Raw genomic sequence first — 12382 nt, forward strand, 5'->3', positions numbered from 1 at the left:
TGATCTTGAAAATTCTAGAATCAGTTTGCTTGGTTAGAGGCTCACTTTTTCCTATAAATAGAAGCCTCTCCCCTTGTAAAAGGTTAATGGTGCTTATGCACTATTACTATGCTTCTGTCTTGAGCCATTTAACATCATTGAATTTCTTGATAATTCAATTGTTTTTTGGCCTAATCCTCTCCAAGTGAATTCGGTGGCCACTCTTGTTGCAAACAAGAGTTGAACCCTCAATCCCTCAAGCCAAAGAAAAGCTTACAAGCTCCATGTAAGCTTAATTCTTACTTATTGTGAATTTTAAATCTATAGTTTTCTTAAATTTTATGCTTCGAAAATGTTTGAATTAAAATCTGATGCTATGCCTTGATGGAAAGGCCACCCCCTTCTCTTCTTTACAATTCAGCCCTTCTTAATCCTATAAAGTTTAATTAAATGATTGATTAAACTCTTTTCATTGTTTACTCTCTTTATTTTTAGAAAATGGAGTAGATTAGAGATATTAGAATTCAAATTGGATTAATTCATCATAAATTGAATGTTAAAATTGAGAAATGGTCAGCTATACAAAGGAGGTTATGGTAAAATTTTCTTAAATTTTGTGGAACTAAAGTTTATCATTAGGTTATTCTAAAAGAGTAATTCCTTCCATTTGTGCATTCTAAAAGATTTATTTTTATTTCAAAAGTGTCATTCTCATTAAAATTGAATTTATGCATAGAAAGATCCATAAAAGAATTATTTTTATTTCAAAAGTGTTATTCCCATTAAAATTGAATTTATGCATAGAAAGATGCATAAAAGATTTATTTTTATTTCAAAAGAGTTATTCCCATTAAAATTGAATTTATGCATAGAAAGATGCATAAAAGATTTATTTTGATTTCAAAAGTGTTACTCCCATTAAAATTGAATTTATGCATCGAAAGATGCATAAAAGATTTATTTTTATTTCAAAAGATTTATTCCCATTAAAATTGAATTTATGCATAGAAAGATGCATAAAAGATTTATTTTTATTTCAAAAGTGTTATTCCCATTAAAATTGAATTTATGCATAGAAAGATTTATTTTTATTTCAAAAGAGTTATTCCCATTAAAATTGAATCTATGCATAGAAAGATGCATAAAAGATTTATTTTTATTTCAAAAGTGTTATTCTCATTAAAATTGAATCTATGCATAGAAAGATGCATAAAAGATTTATTTTTATTTCAAAAGTGTTATTCCCATTAAAATTGAATCTATGCATAGAAAGATGCATAAAAGATTTATTTTTATTTTAAAAGTGTTATTCTCATTAAAATTGAATCTATGCATAAAAAGATTTTTTTTTAATTTTAAAAGTGTTATTCTCATTAAAATTGAATCTATGCATAGAAAGATGCATAAAAGATTTATTTTTATTTCAAAAGAATTATTCTCATTAAAATTGAATCTTTGCATAGAAAGATGCATAAAAGATTTATTTTTATTTCAAAAGTGTTATTCTCATTAAAATTGAATTTATGCATAGAAAGATGCATAAAGGATTTAATTTTATTTCAAAAGTGTTATTTTTCTTAAATTTGAATTATGCATAAATAGATGCGTAAAGAATCTTTATATCAAAAATTAGGATCCTCTTAAATTCTATGTTTAAATTCTTTGAATAGAGGTGATGAGATGTGAGGTGAATAGATGTGATGAGATAAGATGTGAATCAGATAGATGATGATTAGATGGATGGGTGTGATGTGAATAGAGGTGATGAGATGAGAGGGAAATAGATGTGATGAGATGTGATGTGAATTAGATAGATGTGGATGAATGGATGGATGTGATGTGAATAGAGGTGATGAGAATGCGAGGTGAATAGATGTGATGAGATGTGATGTGAATCACATAGATGGGAATGAATGGATGGATGGATGTGATGTGAATAGAGATGATAAGATGTGAGGTGAATAGATGTAATGAGATGTGATGTGAATCAGATAGATGGGAATGAATGAATGGATGGATGTGATGTGAATAGAGATGATGAGATGTGAGGTGAATAGATGTAATGAGATAGATGGGAATGAATGAATGAATGGATGTGATGTGAATAGAGATGATGAGAATGTGAGGTGAATAGATGTGATGTGAATCAGATAGATGGGAATGAATGAATGGATGGATGAGATGTGAATAGAGATGATGAGAATGTGAGGTGAATAGATGTGATGTGAATCAGATAGATGGGAATGAATGAATGGATGGATGAGATGTGAATAGAGATGATGAGAATGTGAGGTGAATAAGATAGATGAGAATGAATGGATGGATGGATGTGATGTGAATAGAGGTGATGAGACGTGAGGTGAATAGATGTGATGAGATGTGATGTGAATTAGATAAATGTGAATGAATGGAGGAGATGTGATGTCATGTGAATCAGAATGTAAATGAATGATATGAGATGTGAGTGAATGTATGTGATGATAATGGATGTGAATGTGTATGTGAAGAATGGATGTGAATGAGTATATGAAAGAATGGATGTGGATGTATGTGAAAGAATGGATATAGATGTGTATGTGAAAGAATGTAATGTGATGTAAAGAGATGAGATGTGACATGAATATTTGTGGATGTGAAGTGATAGATTTGAATGTATGGATAGATGCGAGTAGTCATACATGTGAACGATTGGATGGATGTGGATGAATGAGATGAGATGTGTATGAATGAGATATGATGTGGATAGAAGTGATGTGATATAATGGTGATGAGAATGAATGTGATGGATATGAATGAATGTGAATGTGATGGATATGAATGAATGTGATGTGATGGGATGTGAATCGGGATAGATGTGAATGAATGAGATGTGAGGTAAAATGAATGAGATGTGAATGTGATGTGGTTTGAATGGATGAGATGTGAGTGAATGTGATGTGGTCTGAAATGGATGAGATGTGAATGAATGTGATAAGATGAGATGTGGATATGGGTAGATGCGAGTGGATGAGATCTGATGAGGATAAATTGAGGAAAGATGTGATGAGATGAAAATGATGTGATTGGATGAGAATAGGAATACTTATGAAATGGTTGTGGAATTAATTAATGAGGTTTGATGTGGAGCAATGTGGAAAGACGAGAGTTCGTTATAGAAACTGTATTTTTGAACTATTTTTAAATGACTGTTTTATGTCAAGAATGCTGGAGAAGCATTTTGACCGTCTTGTGAATGAGGTCGTGGAGACCTAATCTGATAAAGTTGCAACAGTTGATAGAGAGTCAATGGAGGACATCTCGCGTAGCAAGGTCGCTCAGCCGAGGTCTTGACCAGCCTTGGTTCCGATTAAAATGGTGAGCTTCCGATATGGTGGATGAGGGACCAAGGAAGCAGCCTATGAGTGAAGCGCTAGGTCACCTGCGAAGGATCCTAGAGGGTGCTGACCATACGGTGCTCGGGCTCTGGGTCACCGGCGACGATACCCACACGTGCATCGTGGAAGATATTGGAACAAGGAGTAAGAGTTGTTTTCTGAATTCGGGCATGGATCTGGTTGATTGACCTTGCTAGTCCTGAACGGATGAGTGCATGGCTCTTTTATATGGATCCGTTGGCTGATCTTGTTGATCTTTAACGAAGATTCCATTTTTGATATGTAAATATATTGCTGGTTACTATGAGCTAGGAACAATCGAAAAGGCCCCCTGAGTGACAGGTGGTCAGCGTTCTGGTTGCCAATGATGCCATAGGTACACCGATGAAGGAATGATTGGAAATAAGGATTCAACCAGAGATTTTGAGGATTATGATGAGTGACACAATGGTTTTATTAAAAGATTATTTTTAGAAGATGCTGATTCTGTGAAAAAGGCAATTTCTTATTGGGACCTGTGTAAGTGGTGTGATTAGTTTTAAGTTTGCATGAATATCTGGCTAGGGGGCCTGGGAACTCTTTTCTCTGGTACCCGGGATAAAACCTTTAATTGGATCCCATCACTATAGTGGTTGGGCGGTTGGCTAACCCACGGGACTGATGGATCCCTAAAATGAGACTCAATTCTGTTATGGTACGATAGATGAAGTAAATCCCAGATAAAAATTGTTCTATGGAAAAGAATCAATGGCTGTGCCTCTCAATGAGGAAAAAAGTGTTGGTCTCTATGATCCAAGTGCAATCTTTCCTTGATCTAACTTTGATACTATGGGTTCAGTCAGATCAATTCAGTTAAGGCTTTTGACTACGTTAGAGAAAAATTTATCCCGGGGGAATCGCTCGTGCTTTCTGGGCAAGGGAAGTTTTTTCGGGTTCGGTTTTGGAAGAACCGATGGATTAGTCTCTTGTCTGGATATCTGTGGGTGAGGCCCCAAGTGTGGGACTCTACCTCGCACAAGAAGTGCTACTTCCATTGCTAGCACCCATGAATTCGTTGCGTGGTGGGGATAGGGATTTCACAGCATCTGCGGGGGGCGGGTGGATCGGCAGGTATTCAAGGTTTATTTTGAGTGGGCGCGGCGCCTTGTAGTACTGTTCCTAGATGTACGTCTTTAGCAAGAAAGGTCATTGCCAGGCCGACTGCTCGGCCATGAGATCAAACATGATGGGATAAGCAGTGGTGGGTGGCCAATGGTAGCCACCACGTTGTTGAGGGTTTGCTCATGCTTCCAGCTGCTGCTGCTGCTGCTGGTGATGTAGGGACGTAGGACGTGGATGTCCATGCAATCCCTAACCTTGGTGAGTGGATGTGCCTGGAGTTGTTGAATGAGTAGGATTCGAATCGCTTGCTCAAACTCTGTGCAATCGAGCGGATCATGCCAATTAAGGGGGTTGAGTGGAGGGTCGACTTTTTCCTGCTCTTGTGGTGGCGGCGATGGGATCTCTCCTTCTTCCAAGGGTGGGGGAGGGGATTCTGGGTGGTGGTGCTGAGGTTGGACGGGTGGGTGACATCGAGGAAATGGTGGCGTGGATTTCTTTAAGGACTAGGGGAGGTGGTGCTGAGGTTGGACGGGTGGGTGACATCAAGGAAATGGTGGCGTGGATTTCTTTAAGGACTAGGGGAGGCCTTGTCAATGTTGAGGGTAATTCAGTGAGGGCATTAGGCAGGCCTAAGTTGAGTGTTAAGGTTGGAGGTGAGGGGGGAGTTGGTGAAGGAGGTGGAGTGGTGAAATGGATGGGTGTAGAGGATTGTGAGGGGAAGAGTTGGTGAAGGAGGTGGAGTGGCGATATGGATGGGTGTAGAGGATTGTGAGGGGAAGAGTGGGAGTGTTGTGGTGCCAGGTGGGGGTGGGGGTGGGTGTGTGCTGGTGCTTGGGTGAAAGGAGCTGGAGGACAGAGGTTGATGGGGGGGGAGATGAGTGTGGTGGTGGGTGAGTGAGGGGGTTGGGCTCTTGGGGCTAGGTGGGGGTGTTGTGGTGTTAGGTGGGGGTGTGTGTGTGCTAGTGCTTAGGTGAGAGGAGCTGGGCGGAGGTTGATGGGGGGGAGATGATGGTGGTGGTGGGTGAGGGGGTTGGGCTCTTGGGGCTCCATTGCCTTTGTCATCATTATCATTGTCATCATGGTTGTCTTCTTCATCTAAGTATTCAGGGCCGTGGGCTTAGAAGAAGACTTTGGCCTCCGCAACTTCTTCATGGGTGAACTCCATGGGAAATGCCACATGTGAGTCATCAAATTGTATGACCTCTATTTGTAGATGACATCTGTGTACCAGGAGTCCTACTACAGAGTAAGGTGGAGCTCATCTCACCGGAGGTATCGGTAGGTTGTATGTACGATCTCCCATCCTTTGCGGTGGAGGTAGCGCTAGAGGGCTTCGGTTGTTTGTTGGGATGGGCAGGGGTAATAACAGAGCCCATCCAGGATGGAGAGGTCTATGGCGTCGTTTTGGTCAGTGGGCATCCCAAAGCGTAGGAGGTGGGATCGGCTCATGAAGTTTGCTTAGAGAGGATGGGTAGGAAAGTCAAAGAAGATGTGGGGGTGTGAAGGAAATTTGGCCCTAGAAGAAGAATTGAGCCAGGAGGGTGATGCTATGGAGTGGGAGGTTGGTGAGGATATAGGCATAGGCTGTGCAAGAGAGGGGTTTGTTGTTGATAAAGATGTCGTCTTTGAGCAGGTTAAAGTGGATGGTCTTGTCATAGAGGTCGAGGACTTGGTAGGGGCTCTGGGGAGGTATTGCGAGGAGAGGGAAATTTTTTGCAGTGTCCATTAAGGATTTGACCTTCTTCTCGATGGCATTGGAGGAGGGGCCAGAGGGTGTGGGTGTTGGTTGTGCGGATCTTTCTTTTGCAGCTTCCCGCTACGCTTAATAAGTGTAGCGGCTTCCCGCTACGCTTATTTTTGGTGGACTTTCTCCTCGTTAATCTCGCGGTAGCGCTGGAAGTCGAGAGTGCCTCTTCTGCAGTTGTGGCTCTTTGCTAGAAGTCTTTGGCTACAGCTTGGGTGAGGGAGAGTTCGTGGTTGGCCCGTTGTGCTGTCGCTTGTGCTACTTGGAGCTGGTGCTAGAGCTTTGAAATGGAGCAGAAGGCATTGGCCAATAGCTGCTCCTTTTCGTTGAGGACCTGCTAGAGATGAATGTTGTTGAGGGTGGAGGTATGAAGGTCCTCTACATTCTGCCAACCCTAAGCCTTTGCAAAGCAACATTTGTTGCTACGCCAGTGTAGTAATCTCTTGCTGGCGATAGATGCAATTCGTCATCTACGTGATGAGCTCGTGGGCCATGTGAGAGAAGCCCTGGGCAAAGTCTGGTACTTCCCCATGTGATGCACGGACACTTTTTACATAAGCTTCACGGGATTTGAAACTGCTCGTGTGTGTGCCCAACGGAGGGTTTGCATAGTATTGATGTGGGATGAGGGAGGAGATGAGGGACCCGCTTCTAAGTGATGAGCGGGTTATGGCGAAGATCCTATGAGTGGCGGGGTTTCAAAGAGGTTCTGCTCCAAAAATGCCTTCCGTTGTGCCTCCTCCTCAGTGGCCTTGCATTGGGCTTCTGTAGCTTCCATTTCTCTTGTGGTTGGTCCCTGGCTAGATTGGGGGGGAAGGTGCTCTGTCCCTTTGAGGTTCGGGTGATGGCGCTTTGGCGGTGGAGAGTTGGGAGAGGATTGGGGGGAGGAAGAGAGATGGGTAATGCATCTCGCCCTGTGACTCGCACTGCCATGGGGAGCTCCTCCCATCCAGCCACGTGGTAGAGTAATTTTGTGAGGAGTGAGCTTTCGTTGGGGGTTAGCACACATACTGTGTGCAACTCTTTATGGCTAGTATCGAAAGACTATGCTTACTAAAGCGGTATGTCCATCGTGTCATCAATAAAAAGGAGAGTGCCTTGGCTAGCATCACGAGCTCCTCCTGAGTAATACTACCCCACTCCACTCCATCTGTGGTGGTACTGCCCTTGAAAGTGCCATGAGTCAATTGTGGGGTGGTGTTGGTGAGCCACACATAGGGTTGGTCTAGTCTGGGGAGGTGGAGGGCTTCTCAGACAGACAAGGTCGAAACACTGAGATGTACTGTGTGAACCTATCCTTCAATATATAGCACTTGACCTATCGCTTGGTTTGCATCATGTCTTTGTAAAGTACATGCAATTGTATAGATTGGGTCCCCAAGACTCCATAGTGGGTAGCCCGCCGAGCTACTCTTGTGGCGGGCTTCAACGGCTGAATCAGTAGAAGCAACAGCTATGTACCAGGGTCCGGTGTAATATAATAGCTTATTCTTGATGTTATGATTGTTCTTCATAAGGGAATAGACCGTGTGACTGCCAAATTGCTTCATGAGTTTCTTCCCCAGATGTGACAATCGGGTTGGTGGGGGTGGTGGCCATACTCCTCGAAGTGTCCCCCCGTTGGGTGCTTCTTCCTGAGGGTGGGGTGCTTGTGGACCTCCAGGGAGGAGTCAGATGTTTCGGCCATGGGTGACGGAGGATGGACAGAAAGGGAAAGTTCAAGAAAATTTTTGCAAGAGTTTGGGTAGGCTAGAAGGAGAAAGTGAGAAATGAGAGGGGTGGGCCCCTGTATATAATTTTTAGAAGGGCGGCCGTGGCAAGATGGTACATGTGTGGCAGTTCTAGGAAACGGGTGTATTCTTCTGAATGGTATGTGGGTACCATTTAATCTGAGGTTGGAATGGGTGTGGCTTTGTTTGGTACGGGCGTGCCATTTGTTTGGGACGAGTACACTTTTGAATGCCGCCGTGGAATTTCGAGTGGAGGTTGGTACGGCCGTGGCAATCTAAAGTTTTGAATGGTACGGCCATGGCAAATGTGGGCGTTAATGGTACGACCATGGCATTTCAAGTGGAGGTTGGCACGACCATGGGTGGCAATCTGAAGTTCTGAATGGTATATTCATTGCAAAGCTAGAGGAAAATGGTACGGTCGTGGCAATTTTGGTACATGGCAAATATTTTTTTTTGGGCACCCTGCAAACATGTTTTGTACCCATGGGCTATGTAGCCAGCACCACCCCATTGCAGGTTTTGTACTGATTGCATGCCCAATTCACTAAATGGAGGAGATGGTTCTAATTAGGGTGATGGTGATGTTGGGATTTTCTTGGGGAGTTCAAAGGCTAGTAACGAGGGAGTATCTGAGACTAGAGAGGTTAAGGGATGCTTAGGAGTACTTCGAGGTAGCCTGATAATGATAGGTGTGGCAGTACAACGACGAGGGTATATAATTGGTATGGACTATGGGTTGTGGTTGGGGGGGAAAGGGGTCCTCATGAAGGTTTTGCTTCCCTTTCTCCTGTGCAGTATTCGTGGTGGAGGCCACTTTGGGTTTCCATTGAAGGGTTGGTAATGCGGAGTGACAAGAGTAGGGAATGGTTCCTAGGTGATTTGGGGACCTAAATTTGGCAATTTCCCTCATAGTAATATTGAGCCTGAAGTAGAGGTTTTGGGATCGACTGGGAAGTTGTTGTTGGGCAAGGTTGAGGGTATGAGTGAGGATAGTTTGGCCTTGGGGAGAATTTGGGCTAGCATTTTTGTCCTATACCCTATGGGCTTGGGGTTGTCAAATTGGTTTCTTGTGAGAGGGACGAGGAGCTTGGGTTTCTGGTGGATGTGTATGGGACGTGGATCGTCAGGGAGGGATCCACAGAGTGGAAGTGCCTTCATAATACCCTTGTGCTGTTAGAATCCTTTTAGGTACCCACTGTCAAGAGTGCTTGCCTTGTGTGTGTTTGTTAGTGTTGTTAGGAGGGTTCGTGTGGTTAGTTGTGTGTGTGTGTGTGGGGGGGTCAACAATGGTGGTAGCCTTTGAGAGTTTAGAGTGGGCTGTTGCCAAGTGGGGTAGTCGAGAGGATATGCAAGGCAATGGTGTGTCTGGAGTGGGGAGCGGCCTCTTTTTAAGCGGTATGGATTTGTGTGGATTGGAGGGTGGAAAGACGGTGGTGAGTGGAGGAGTCACTTCTTGGCATGAGGGAGTAGCAGTGGGTACGAGTTCTTTGTCCGTCATGAGGATTGTAACTTGGCATGAGGCCAGATGTAGGGTAGATGTCATTGCATCCAAGTTTATGTTGCACATCGGTTGTGTCCCATCCAACCTCTTCCGAGAAGTATCTCTTCACGCATGGTTCCTGCAAGCATCACATAAAACTTCCCTTCCAAGGGATTATTTCTAATGTGGAACAAAAGTATGACTATGCCTAAATAGTGAACTTCCTGAGATGCCATAGGCATTGGAAGGTATCGGGGGTATTGGTCAACCCAAAAGGCATAACATGGTACGCGAAGTTCCCCATTCTGTAGCAAAGGCCGTTTTGTGTTAATCCTTGGGGTCGATTAACACTTGGTTGTAACCGAAGAATCCATTAAGGAAGCTGTAGGCTTCCTTTCTTATAACTCATTTGAGCACGTGCTCCATGAAGAATCCATCAAGGAAGCTGTAGGCTTCCTTTCTTGTAACTTTGAGCACGTGCTCCATGAAGGGTAAGGGATAGTGATCCCGTATAGTGGTGGCATTGACCTTTTTGAGGTCCACACGCACCCTTACCATTCTTTTTGGGCACTATCACTATGGGTCTTACCATTCTTTTTGGGCACTATCACTATGGGTGATACCCAATCTATGTGCTCTATTTTGTAGATGAATTTGGCATCAATGAGTCTATGGATTTCTTCTCGGACCATCTTGGAATACTTCGGATTCATAGGGTAAGCCCTTTGTTTGACTGGTCTCGTTTCATTGACATCGGAATGGTGTGCTTGACTACTTTGAGAGATACACCCTTCATATCCATGTACTTCCAGGTGAAGAAATCCTAGAATTTTGTGAGTAAAGAGATGAGCTTTGTTGTATATTGGCCTCGGGTCTTCGCCCGAGCCTGCCAAGATAATTTCCTTCACCTTGGCTGGACCATCATATGAGGTCCATGGTTGTCCGTTGTGGGACCTTGGGCCGAGTCATATTGCACAAATCTATTGGCTATCTCGAAGGTTTTGAAGTGTTTGGGCACTTGTTTGGTCTCTTCTGCCCTAGTGCTTTCTTCTTTTATCAGTTTTTTGTCTTCTTTTTCCGCTAGCACTAGCTTCTTATTGCATGCTTTGCGTATAGAGTGACAAAGCTTTTCAGGTTCAGGTTTGGGGTCAATGGGTTCCATTAGCTTTGGGGTGGTCATGTGGACCAAGAGGGATTTATTTGTGAACTCCTTTTGCCGCATTTGGTTGAAATGGTCATGTGCTTCAACCACACCTACATATTTTAGCTAGTGGTCGGTGTCTGAATCAGTATAGGGAAAACATAGCGTTCTTGCCTAGGGAATCCATCAGGCTTACAAGTTTTGTGTGAGCGTTATCCTCGTGATGGTTTCATTTTATCGGCATGTTCTGGTTCATTAGTGGTGACATCAGGCAGGTATGCAATGCTAAGCATTTAGAGAGATGTGATCTCTTGCCCGTCGACTGTAGTAGCAAACGTGGTTTTCGTGCCTCTTGGAAGTATGTACAAGGTAGCAAGGATATGCATCCAATTCTCAAACTCTTCTGGCTCCAGAAGAGGTACACATTCGTTGTTATCCTTTTCATCAATTGTTTTATGGCACGTTTGACACAAGTGGACTGAAGAGTGGATTTGGTAGTTTTTATTGAGTCCTCTATGAAGGGTTTTCCACTCATGGGATGTACCTTCCATGTGCATAGGTTGATCTTAACTGTCTAATCTTTCCTTTGAATGTAGATGTGGTCGGTATCCCAGTCATGGATCATTTTAGTTTCCCTCACGAAAGGTCGTCTAAGGATGCAGTCATATGAAATTAGTTGACAGCCGAAGTTCATTACCACAAAGGTGTGGCAGAGGTGGTTTCAAGGATCTTTATTTTTAAATCCTTCAATAGACCAATGGGTCTAGCAGTGGCTTCATCATTAGTGAGTTTTACTAGTAATGTTGTGTTATCCAAGGTGGGTGCTCCCCATTTTTCCCATCACTTTTTGGTAACAATGCTCACTTCAGTCCCCCTATCCAGGATTGTAGTGATGTGGAGGCCATCATCAAAGGTAATAGTAATGCATCATTGAGCTCATCACCCTCAAAATATTGTCTGAGTTTATTGACTCAAAGTGTGGGGGTGCCAGTGATTTTATGGGTTTTAATGAGTTCGTCTTCCTTTGTCTCATTGGAGATGTCTATCTTCATGGATTCTTGCATGCATGCCCCGAGGGTGTCCCCTCCATCTAATCCTTTAGATCCTTCCATAAGCTTGGGCTGCCTTGAAGCAAGGTGCCTGTGGGGATCTAGATTTGAGAAGAGAGGAAGACCAACAATGTCTCTAGGAGCAGAGGCTATTCCTTGGGGAAGGCCACCTTTTATATAAGGTATTTGGATGGTGACCTTTGTGTCTATCCTTTTAAGATGGTCATCCCCCAGGTTTCTAAGATATTCACCTACCCGGTTCCCCTGGTGGCGGTAGTTGTCACAGTGGGTGCTGCGGCTTGTGTTGGCTTATGAGGAGATGACTAGTTTGGGAGCTCTCTATTATATATGTGAGCCTCTTCAGCAGGTCTCATGTTAGAGACCTAAGCGCATGGCTCAAGAAGGTAAGTAGCTTTGAAGGAGGCTCATCTTCTATCTGAGCTTGGCAATCCCTGACCAATTCTTGGGCTGCCAAGAGCCTTTCCTTCTCCTCAATGAGATTAGGGTATTTGACAAGATTTTTAGGGAGCTAGCTAGTGTCAATCGGTTCCCTACTCTTAATAAGTACCCGGCTATCCCCTTTGCCAATTTTTATGGTTTTATTTCTCAAGCACCTAGTTGCTTGTGCTTGTTCAGGGACATTCTTTGAAGATAAGACCTTTGCGTATCCTTTGTCTCATCAAGTCGATGCCTGTGCTGTAACATGACCTGCAGCCCTCTGTTTGTTTTGCAATTCGGTCATGGCATTAAGAGGGACCGTATGGAGGAATCCGTCTCTTAC

The sequence above is a fragment of the Cibotium barometz genome, chromosome 29 (assembly GCF_041138505.1).
Source record: "Cibotium barometz isolate CiBa-2024 chromosome 29, ASM4113850v1, whole genome shotgun sequence".
NCBI classification, from domain to species: Eukaryota; Viridiplantae; Streptophyta; class Polypodiopsida; order Cyatheales; family Cibotiaceae; genus Cibotium; species Cibotium barometz.